The sequence below is a fragment of the Humulus lupulus genome, chromosome 3 (genome assembly GCF_963169125.1).
Source record: "Humulus lupulus chromosome 3, drHumLupu1.1, whole genome shotgun sequence".
Lineage (NCBI taxonomy): Eukaryota > Viridiplantae > Streptophyta > Magnoliopsida > Rosales > Cannabaceae > Humulus > Humulus lupulus.
The window spans coordinates 125,240,542-125,252,938 of record NC_084795.1 but is presented as its reverse complement, the minus strand read 5'-3'; the positions used below and the strand labels follow the sequence as shown (position 1 = coordinate 125,252,938).

Here is a 12,397-nt window from a genome sequence, read left to right as displayed (position 1 = left end):
AGTAAACATACCGTTATTATCTATTCTAGTCATATCATATAGTTGACCATAGGTCAATTCAATCTCAATTCTGAGTGGTTAGTATTCTAACTGATTGTATAATTTGAGTTCTTTGACTTGTTCGTTACCAACTTACCCTACAGACTAGCCCATACTTACATCTTGGGAACTCGGTAGTATAATTGAGTGAGAGTGTTAATCATAGATATATGAATATCTATAGCTTCTGATGAAGAAGTGAAATGATGGTTTCCTTTTAATTTGGTTCAAGGTGCTAAATGATAGAGATCTCATTTCAGTAATTAATATTAGTTTACTGAAATGTCATTTACAAGGAACTAAGTGTTTTAAGGATAAAATACAATGAGGGGTAAAATGATATTTTAGTCCCATCTCATTATAGACCATCTATAGAGGATTGAGTGACAATTATGGTTGTAACAATGGATAATTAATAATGTGTCTATATTGCTTATACATCGTTCTATGAATTCAAGAGTACAATTCTGAGTCTTTAGTGGAGTCACAAGGAATTAATCAGTTAGTAAATTTATTTGTTAGATTTATGATAACTTATTGGGGCTTGATTTCATATGCCCATGGTCCCCGCTGTACCTTGGATAAAATTATTTAGATAGTCTCAATTAATTGATTTAATTATTAATTAGAATTATCAAAGTTGACCAGGTCAATTTTGGATAGTTTCATAGAGTTGTGTAATTTAAAGAAGAAAAGAGAAATTGAGGTAGATTTATTAATTAAGATAAATTGGTATCTAAATTAATAAATAACTTTAAATCAAGGTTCAAATTATAAATAATTAATTTGATAAAAGATTTAAATAATTAGTTAATTAGTTAAATCAATATAAAATAATACAGGTCTTGATATTAAGTCCATTGGGCTTATAATTAAATGGGAAATTTCAAGGGCCTAAAACTCATCATAATTTCGACCTAGGGCAGTTAATTGCCTATTATTTTATTGATTTTTTAATAAAATAAATGACCTAATTGAGTCTATAAAAGGAATGCTAAGAGAGAGTTGAAAACATAAGTTCAGATTTCTGAAGCACGACTGTGAACCTTTGACTTATTAGTCAGGTTCGGCAGTAGTACTGAGCATTAGTAGTATGGAATTTACCTATGATTCAAGAATGGTATTAATGTGTTTAACACAAGCTAAAAAGATTACATCTAATCAACATAAGCACTATCAACATAAGTACGAAATGCTTGAGCGACATTAAGTTCGATGAAAACAAAAAGCGCTTGTCTAGTCTAAAGGCTAGTTACATAGAGCCAGAGCCAAAAGACTTAGGTGACTATAGCTGTAACATCCCAAATTTCCTAATATGGCCTAGTGCCTGGATTAGGGGGCCGGGAGGCAATAATTGTGTTAATTATGTGTTAATATAGTATGAGCATGTTATTATATGAATCATATTATAATATAATTATGCTTGCATGTTAGAAATGTTAAATACGTGTATGTGGGCCCATTTCTTATAAGAAGGGCATCTTAGTAAATTGACCCGCTGAGGGTATAATCATAAATTTGAGTCTGTGTAATTGAGACCACATTATTATGTGGATATGTTTGAGTTACTTGACGCGAGGCGGTCCTAATGAACAAGTTACCGAAAAGGTCACAGATGGGTAAAATATCCGGCTCGGGGTGGGCCTAGGGGTATTTTAGTAAATTAGTACATTACTGGGATTTAGTGGGTAATGGGAAATTATTTGGTAATCATGTGAGAATATTGGAAGTAACGGGAATTATATGATGTAAATTGTGAGTAGCGGGGTATGAGACAAAAGACAAAATTGCCATTGGGAGCATGTAAAGAATAGGCTAAGGGCAAAGGGGCAGTTTGGTCATTTCTGGCCAAATATGTGACTTGGTTGGCTGGGAACGTTTGAGAGGCCTTAGGAAACCAAAAGAAAACTCTCAGCTGCATCATTCTTTCTCTCTCTCTCGTTTTCCCTCTGTCTTATGGAGCTTGGGAAGAATTTTGAGGAAAATTGGAGGGCCAAGCTTAGGAAATTGAAGGGGTGGATTGGCTGAGTTGGGGATTCAATTCAGGGTGATTTTATCTTTGAGGTAAGAGCTTAAAATTTGATTTGGTTCTTGGAAATTCTGTAGTTTTGTTTGAAGTTTAAGTGTTTTCATGCTTAATAGTTTGGAGGGTGAATTCTGAAGTATTGATGAGTTTTAAGTCTAGTAATTGCTAGGTTTTGCTGCTGAAAAGGATTATGTTGATTATGGGGATTGAATTGGAAGATTGGGATATAATTAGATTGTTTCTAGTTGGGTTCGGCTAAGGAAAAAACCCAGAAATTCTGGGTTCGAAGGGCTGGGTCGCGGCTCTGTTCTTGGGGTGCCGCGATCCTATGGGGCAAAAATGGGAGCCAGGTTGGTCAGTGGCAAGGGAGCGTTGCGGCGCCACAGAGGCAAGGTCGCGGCGCGTGTCTGGAGGCCGAGCCTCTGATTACAGGTGGGTTGTGGCATTTAAGGGGAATTTTGGCCCTAATGAGGTTTTTAGGTCGGGAACTTAACCTTTTGGGCTTGGGATCGATTCTACTTCCTTGTTGAGTGGAATTCGACGTCCCGGAGGCTAGGATTTGTTCTGGAATCTTTTATTCTCCTGTTGTTGATGGAATTCCTTATTATGGTTGTGACTAGGTCTACTCTAAGGGCTCGAATCAGGGATCGTACTCATAGGGCGTCGCTAGTAACTTGCATTTGGATCGAAGGTAAGAAAACTGCACCCAGTATGTGAATGTGTGATTAGGGCTTAGTCCAATGGTCAAATATAGACATGATTAAGGATTTTTCCCTGTTAATGAGCATGATTATAATTATGTTAGTGAATATCTGGTTAAGCACACTAAAATGCGCATGATTATGATTATGCCTATGTATGTTGTTTGAGTGTATTATAATAAATTGTATATGTTTCTATGTATGATAAATGAAATAGGTGATTGTCCGTTGTGATTAGAGAGCTTAGTTTATAAACGAGGGGATTATTAGGATGTTAGTTGGGATCGACTTATTAGTCGAGGGTAAGTTGGATTTTGAGAGACTCGTCTTATAAGTCGAGGGTCCTAAAGCTTGGACTTATAAGTCGAAGGCTTGTGAGGCTTGACTTATGAGTTGAGGATCAGTAGGACTCAGCTTATGAGATGAGATTGGCATTACGCATGTGGAGTGTGGGCCACCATGGCTAGGCCACCCTGGGAGTGCAACACGCACTTGACTGGCTCGAATGCCAAACAAATGGAAAGGGAGTGCGATACGCACTTGACTGGCTCGGATACCATACAAATAAAAAGGAGTGTGATACGCACTTGTGTAACCTTGTGGTTGTTAATCTGTATATCTAATTGGAAAAGTTCAGCTTATAAGCTAAAGATTTGTCTGTGTTATCTGATAAAGAGCCTGGCTTAATAGTCAAGGTTATAACATGCTCTACAGACTCGACTTATCAGTCGAAGGATAAGGGATTCGACTTATCAGTCGAAGATTAAAAGAATTGACTTATCAGTCAAAGGATTCAACTTATCAATCGAAGGGTAAAGGGCTCGACTAATTAGTCGAAGATTACAGATCTGACTCATCTGTCGAAGGTTACAAATGCGACTTACCAGTCGAAAATCAAAGACTTGACTTATTAGTCAAAGGTAAAGCACTCGACTTATCAATTGAAAGTTAAAGGACTCAGCTTACCAGTTGAACTCTAAAAGAATTGACTTACTAGTCAAAGGCTGATGCACTCAGCTTATTAGTCAAGAATTTAAAGGCTCGACCCAAGAGTTGAAGGCGGCAGTAACGTGCCAAACGTTGACTGATAGGGTTAAGCCAATCCAGAAGCGAGATATATGTTTGAATGCGGTCGCCGGAAATGTTACCATCACACCCTTTTGGCCAGCTTTAGGGTCGATTGTATGAAAGATGGAGATGGGCTCTAGTGTGGCTCTGTAGCCACTCAGCTAGGTTAGTTGTATTAGTAGGATTATTATTACTAGGCATGTTAGTTGTAAATCTATGATATGACAATGTACTGCTTATAAGTATGATTATGTTTTCTTGCTAGGCCTCGGCTCACGGGTGCTAGTTGGTGCAGGTAAAGAAAAGGAAAGGTTGGATCAGCCATGAGTTAGAGAGCTTCAGGGGTTGAGTGTACATATGCGGCTTGCTTGTCCACCACGGTCGAGGTTGTCAGTTGGAAGTAGGATTGAACCCGGATTTTGCCGCCTAGTTCGGCTGTTGTATTCATTTTTGGGTTTGTAATCGTTTTTAATTACAATGGAATTCCATGCATGGAAGTTAAACATTTTTAATAAAATTGTTTACTTTGATCGAAATTTTTAGTACCTAAACCTGTTATTAGTTTAATTAAGCAGTTTAAACTCAAATGACTCGTTTAGCGAGTTAAGCACTATTTAAACTACACAGTGTAACGATCCTTATTAGGAGGGTGTTACAGTAATGTCACATGGCTTAGGGTGCGGAGCCCAAGTTCGTGACTTATTACTTAATTATCTGGTTCAAGTTCGTGACTTATTAGTTACTTATCTAGTTCATGTTCGTGACTCCATTGTCACTTATCTGGTTAGGTGTGAAAGCTAAGTTCGTGACTCCATGGTCACTTATCTGGTTAGGGTGAAGATCCTTTTGTATTTGTTGGCACTGTGCATGGACCATGTATACCTATGATATCTGTTCTGGGGGCTAGAGATCTATTGCAAGGAGGTTGCATAGGATTCTTAGCCAGTGTGGTGGATACCACTCAGGCCATGCTAGTGGGACCAGAGGAGACCAGACTAGTCTGTGAGTTCCTGGATGTGTTTCCAGAGGATTTTCCAGGGTTACCACTACACACAGAGATTGAATTTGTGAATGAACTGGCACCAAGGACGAAGCCAGTGTCTAGAGCACCTTACAAAATGGCCCCAGCAAAATTAAAAGAACTAAATGTACAGCTGCAGGAGCTGTTGGACTTAGGTTTTATCAGACCTAGTTTCTCACCTTGGGGTTCACCAGTTCTGTTTGTGAAGAAAAAGGATGGTTCTCTGAGAATGTGTATTGATTACAGAGAACTAAACAAGTTAACAATTAAGAATAATTATCCTCTGCCAAGGAATGATGATCTGTTTGACCAGTTGCAAGGTACAAGGGTATTCTGAAAGATAGACCTTCGATCTGGTTATCATTAGCTGAGGGTCAAGTAAGGAGATATATCGAAGACTGCTTTTCGCACTAGATATGGGCATTATGAGTTCTTAGTCATGTCTTTTGGATTGATAAATGCTCCAGCTTCTTTTATGGATTTGATGAACAGAGTGTTCAAGGATTATTTGGACCAATTTGTGATCGTATTCATCGATGATATTGTAGTTTATTCCCAGTTAGAGTCAGAACATGAGCAACATTTGAGGTTGGTTCTACAGAGACTGAGGGAAAATAGATTGTTTGCAAAGTTCAAGAAATGTGAGTTCTGGTTATCTCAGGTAACTTTCCTTGGGAACATTATCAGTAAGGAGTGGATTAAAGTGGACCCAGCTCAGATTGAGGCGGTCAAAGATTGGCCAAGGCCAAAGAATGCTTCAGAAGTTAGAAGTTTCCTTGGATTGGCAGGTTATTACAGACGTTTCGTGGAAGGGTTCTCAAAGATTACCACTTCATTGACTGAGCTGACACGAAAGAATCAAAAGTTTATGTGGTCAGACAGATGTGAGAACAGCTTCCAAGAACTGAAGCAAAGGTTGATTACAGCTCCAAATCTGAGTCTTCCTACAGATCAGGAGAAGTTTGTGATATATTGTGATGCCTCACATCAGGGTTTGGGTTGTGTTTTGATGCAGTCAGGGAAGGTGATTGATTATGCAGTCAGCTGAAGGAGTATGAACAAAGATATCCCACTCATGATTTAGAGTTGGCGGTTGTGGTCTTTGCATTAAAGGTATGGAGGCATTACCTTTATGGGGAGAAGTGTGAGATTTATACTGACCATAAGAGCCTGACGTACTTCCGCACACAGAAAGACCTGAACATGAGACAAAGGCAATGGCTAGAGTTAGCAAAAGATTATGATTGTGAAATACTGTATCATCCAGAAAAATCCAACATGGTAGCAGATGCTGTGAACCGGAAGGGTCCAGGATAGATTTTTAGTGCGAGGCTGATATTTAAAGAATTAGCAGAATATATGACCAGTGCTGGTATAGAGTTATTGGTTGGCCAGTTGGCCAACATTATGCTACAGTCTACGCTGTTGGAGAGAATCAAGGAAGGTCAGTTGGGTGATCCACAGCTTATCAAGATTAGAGAGGATGTTTTGGCTGGAGTATCCAGAGATTACACAGTGTTTGAGTTGGGTCTATTGAGATACAAAGGTTAGATATGTGTTCCATTAGACACTGCTTTGAGACGGGAGATTCTAGATGAATCTCATACTACTCCTTATTCTTTGCATCCAGGCACCACAAAGATGTATCAGAATGTGAGATCACTGTATTGGTGGCCTGGGATGAATAGGGATGTAGTTGAGTATGTTGCAAAGTGCTTGACATGTCAATAGGTCAAGGCTGAGCATCAGAGGCTGGCAGGGCTATTGCAGCCTCTAGATATCCCAGAGTGGAAATGGGAAGACATCACGATGGATTTCATGGTGGGGTTACCCAGGACTGTTGGTCAACATGATTTAGTATGGGTTATTGTGGATCGCTACACCAAGTCAGCTCACTTCTTACCAGTGAGGACTACTTATATAGTTGACCAGTACGTAAATCTATATTTATGAGAGATCGTGCGCCTCCATGGAGCACTGAGGTCGATCGTGTCAGATTGGGATACCACTTTCACTTCCAAGTTCTGGGGAAGTTTACAGAAGGCCATGGGAACACAGTTAAAGTTCAGTACTGCTTATCATCCTCAGATAGATGGACAATCTGAGAGGACGATCCAGATATTAGAAGACATGCTGCAAGCATGTGTGTTGGACTTTGGTGGGTCCTGGAGTAAGTATCTACCTTTGATAGAGTTTTCCTACAACAACAGCTATCAGTCGACCATTGGGGTGGCACCTTATGAGATGTTGTATGGTAGGAAATCCAAATCTCCCATTCATTGGGATGAGACAGGAGAAAGGAGATACTTGGGTCCCGAGGCAGTTCAGAGGACCAGTGAGGCAATTGAGAAGATTAGAGCTTGGATGCTTGCTTCTCAAAGTAGACAGAAAAGTTATGCAGATCCCAAACGCTGGAACATGTTGTTCCAGGTAGGAGACTATGTTTTCCTTAGAGTCTCGCCATGGAAAGGGATGAGAAGATTTGGGAAGGGCAAGCTGAGCCCTAGATTTGTAGGTCCATTTGAGATCTTGGAGAGGATTAGTCAGGTGGCCTACAGGTTGGCCTTACCACCAGCACTATCAGGCATGCAGAACGTGTTTCATATCTCAGCTCTTCGAAGGTATGTATCTGATGTGACTCATGTTTTGAGTTACAAGGATCTAGAGCTTGAGGAAGATCTCTCCTATGAGGAACAACCAATCCAGATACTAGACTGAAAGGAGAATATCCTCAGGAATAAAATGATACCTTTGGTTAAGGTATTATGGAGGAATAGCAAGGTCAAGGAAGCAACCTGGGAGTTGGAGTCAGATATGCAGAATCAGTATCCCGAGCTATTCAAATAAATTTTGAGGACAAAATTTCTGTTAGGAGGGGATAGTAGTAATGACCCAAATTCCCTAATGTGGCTTAATGCTTTGATTAGGGGGCCAGGAGGACCATAAATGATTATATGCATGATTATGTGAGTTATATTATTATATGATGATAAATGCATGCATGTGGGTCCACTTTTCATTGTAAGGGGTATTTTGGTAATTTAGCCTGTTGAGGGCATATTTGTATAATTTCATGCATGTTTATGATTTATGGATGAGATCACATTATTATGTGGATATGTTCGAGCCATTCGTCATGAGACGATCCTAGGATGTAATTTATTGGTTTTGTCATACCGGGGTCAATTATTGGGATATTGGATAATGAGAATGATTATTTGATGATATATTGGGAGTTAGTAAGATCAGAAGGAAATTCTAGGAATTTTGACTATTTTACCCCCGGGGGGCGGTTTTGGGACCCCAAGCATTAGGATTTACTAGACTTACTTAAGCTTGAAGTAACCTGTCAGAAGGAAATTACGCTCAAACACTTTTCTCTTCCTTCCGTTATCCCTTTTTACTGTTCGTCGCATTTTTTTAAGGAAACTTGAGTTTTAGGACTCGGATTCAAGCGAGGATCGAGTTATAGAAATTCTAGGGAAGAATAGAAGTTTATTAACTGGAGGATTTAATGAGAAACGACTCAATTTGAGGTAATTCAAGCTTTAAGTTTTGAGCTTTTGAGTTTCTAAGCTTTGAATTGGATTTTATGCGTTGATGAGTTTTTGATTTGTTTGAGCCTTGGGATTTGATGGTTTAGGCCATTGGGATGATTGGGAACTTTGATTTTTTGATTTGGAGATGTTTGAGTAGGTTTCTGGAATGATTTAAAAGAGGAAAACAAAAGGTTTTTGGTTGGGTTCCAAGTGGGGCTGCAACCCTGGCATAGTTAAAAAAAAGGTGGAGCTGAAGAGCCTTGGGGCTGCAGTGCCTGGAAGGCGGGCCGTGGCGTGTGGTGCAAGTTCTTGAGGCTGGCGCCTCTATTTAGGAGGTGGGTCGCGGATCGGTAGGGTGTGGCTGCGGCGCTTAAGGGCATTTATGGCCAGAATGGTGTTTTAATCGTGGGAATTCAAACCTAAGGCCTCGGCATCGTTCCTACTACCCAGTTTAGTAGGATTTGACATCCCGGAGGCTAGGTCTTGGTCCAGGAACCTTTTATTACTCATTTTATTGATGGGGGTTTATATTTGGTTATGACTAGGTGACCGCTAAGGAACTAAAGGACTGATCGTTCTTTTATTATTTCACGCTCGAACCAAAGGTAAGAAAACTGCACCCGGTATGTGACATGCATGGTTATTGATGAGGCATATTGAGTGCTCTATATGTGGACATTGATTGCATGTTAAATGCTTAGCAGTCTTGCTTACTTGTGAGTGGTACTGATTTATTAGTTAGAATCTGCAATGGTTTCAGTATTGACTTTGAAGCTGTGACTTATTAGTCAGGTTCGGCAGTAGTACGAAGCACTAATCGTATGGAATTGACCTATGAGTCAAGAACAGTATTAGCGTGTTTAACGCAAGCCGAAAGGATTAGATCTAATCGACATAAGCATTATCAACGTAAGTATGAAATTCTTGACTGACCTTAAGTTCGATGAAAACAAAAAGCGCTTGTCTAGTCTAAAGGCTATATACTTAGAGTGAGAGCCAAAAGGCTCAGGTGACTGTAATATCACATGGCTTAAGGTGTGGAGCCCAAGTTCGTGACTTATTAGTTACTTATCTAACTCAAGTTCGTGACTTATTAGTAACTTATCTGGTTCAAGTTCGTGACTCCATAGTCACTTATCTGGTTAGGGTGTGGTACCCAAGTTCGTGACTATATAGTCACTTTTCTGGTTAGGGTGTGGAACCCAAATTCGTGACTCCATAGTCACTTACTTATCTGTTAGGGTGTGGAAACCAAGTTTGTGACTCCTTAGTCACTTATCTGATATTTACTTTTCAGATTGGGCTGTAAGCCCAGTATGATTATCAAAATCATTTATTGAGATTGTATACATGCAGTAATATGTTTTCTTGCTGAGCCTTGGCTCACGGGTGCTATGTGGTGCAGGTAAAGGAAACGAAAAGCTCACCCAGCCTTGAGTGGAGAGCTTAGGTGGTGATGTGTATATATGCGGCCTCTTGACCACCACGGACAAGATGTTTCTCAGAGGAACTTGGGGTTAACCCTATTTTTGTCGCTTAGGTCGGCGGGTTGTAATTTTTACACTATAATGAACATTTTTTATTGTAAACACTTTTATGGGCTCACGTAGAGTTTTATGTTTTAAATAAAATATATCCATTCCTTTTTATCACAATTTTTCACCTTAGCCTATTACTAACACCTAGATGCATGTTTATAACTAAATGACTCATTTAGCGAGTTAAACACTATTTAAAGTCCACAGTAACGGTCTTGGAGTAACCAGGGCGTTACATATTACCTCCTCTTTTTGTAATCGCAGCTTCAATTCACCCTTTTGTACATCGATTAAAGCCATACCAGTAGCCAAGAATGGCCTTCCAAGTATTATTGCAATATTTTCATCTTCCTCCATATCAAGAATGATAAAGTCTGCAGGAAAGATGAATTTGTCCACCTTCACCAATACATCCTCAATCATTCCACGAGGATGTTTGACTGTCTATCTGCCATCTGCAAAGACACGGTAGCAGGCCGAGCTTCTCCCAAATTCAACTTCTGAATGATTGATAGAGGCATTAGATTCACACTGGCCCCTAAATCACATAAAGCATTTGTCACCACTAAGCTCCCTATAGACCATGGGATATTGAAACTACCAGGATCTTTAAGCTTGGGAGGTAGTTTCTTTTGAATTCTTGCACTACACTCCTTAATAAGTGTCACTGTCTCATTGTCCCCAGCTTCCTTTTCTTTGACAAAATTTATTTCATAAACTTCACAAAACATGGCATTTGTTCAAGTGCCTCAGAAAACGAGATATATTGATGTGTAGCTTTTGAAAGAGGTCCAAAAATTTAGAAAATTGCTTATCAAGCTTATTCTTTTGAAGCCTTTGAGGATATGGGATCATTATATGGTGATCTATGCATAATTCTGGTTGCTTCTCTAAGTTCTCAGTAACATTTGACCCACTCACTTCCTTCTCCTTATCAACCACTTTTGGCTCTTTTAACGCCTTTCCACTCCTCAAGGATATTGCATTGCACTACTCTTTTCGGTTTACCTCAGTAGTGCTTGGTAAGTTCCCTTGAGCATGGTTTGTCATCAAAGTAGCCAACTACCCCATTTGAGTCTCCAAACTCCTGATAGATGCCCTGGTTTTGGTCATGAACTGGTTCAGTACATCGAATTGTGCGTTAGGTTGTTTCATATGTGTTGGCTGATGTGGTTGTGGCTGTGGAGGTGGGTATCGTTGCTGACTCTGAGGGAAAGGCTGTTGTGCAGCTTGATTATTTGTCCATGAGAAGTTAGGATGATTGCTGCACCCTTGGTTATAAGACATCAAAAAGGGGTTGTTGGTTGGTCTTTGAAAATTTCCTATAGCTTGGACTTGTTCCATAGGTATATTATTCATATCCATGGCAAGACATAGATTTAATGGATGAGCACTTCCATGCCCCACATATACTCTTAACTTGCATGGTTTGGGTTGACAGGTTGCTCTGTTGTAACTGCTTCATTAAAGTTGCCACTTGCGCTGTAAGCTTGGAAATAGCATCCAATTCAATCGTACCAGCCACCCTTTTGGTTTGTCCGCTTTCAATTGACCACTGGTAGTAATTCATTGCCATCTCCTCTAGCAATTCATACGCCTCATTAGCACTCTTGCCCAAGAACGCACCTCCTGCTGCAATATCTATTATGGTACGAGTAGTACTATTCAACCCATTATAAAAATTATGGACTAGCATCCACTTCTCTATACCATGATGTGGGCACTTCCTTAACAACTGTTTAAATCTTTCTCATGCATCATACAACGATTCCTCTTCGGTCTGGTAAAAATTATTGATTTCCCCTCTCAACTTTGCAGCTTTTGTTGGAGGGAAAAACTTTGCTAAGAACTTCTGAGTTAACTCCTCCCATGTTGTGATAGAATTAGCTTGCAATGAAATTAGCCAACTCTTCGCCCGATCTTGTAGAGAAAATGGAAATAATGGGAATAATCTAAGTCTAATCGCATTGTCACTCACCGCATTCATCATAAATGTTGCACATAGCTCCAAGAAATTTGCTATGTGCAAATTAGGATCTTCTGTGGGCAACCCCCCAAACTGAACAGTAGATTGCACCATTTGTAATATTGTTGGCTTAATCTCAAAATTATTTGCAGTGATAGTGCAGTGTCTAATGCATGAATGTACTCCTGTGACAGTAGGAAGTACATAGTCTCTAAGTGTCCTTAGTCCTGGTTCCACTAGGACTTCTACAATATTTAGGATATTATTAACATTAGCAGCATTGATTGCTGCATTTCCTTGATTCTCAGCCATGGAAAATTCAAGCATTTTCTTTATCTTTTAGTTTTGTCTGCACGTTCTTTCAATTTCAAGATCTACTGGTATGAGTTCATTTTGTCTACTTCCTCGCATATACCAATAATTCCTAAAACACAATACAGTCACAATTCGAATGAGCACTAAAAGTAAAAAATCAAAGTAGAACAAAAAACAATTAATT

At 39.5% G+C, this 12,397-nt stretch overlaps 1 non-coding gene across 1 annotated transcript; it reads left to right on the top strand.

Annotated features, from left to right (window-relative positions):
• The first annotated feature begins 11,638 nt into the window (after positions 1–11,638).
• Positions 11,639–11,745, top strand: LOC133828366 (small nucleolar RNA R71). Its single transcript, XR_009890991.1, has one exon. It is a non-coding gene; the product is annotated as a small nucleolar RNA R71 (small nucleolar RNA).
• The last annotated feature ends 652 nt before the right edge of the window (positions 11,746–12,397 follow it).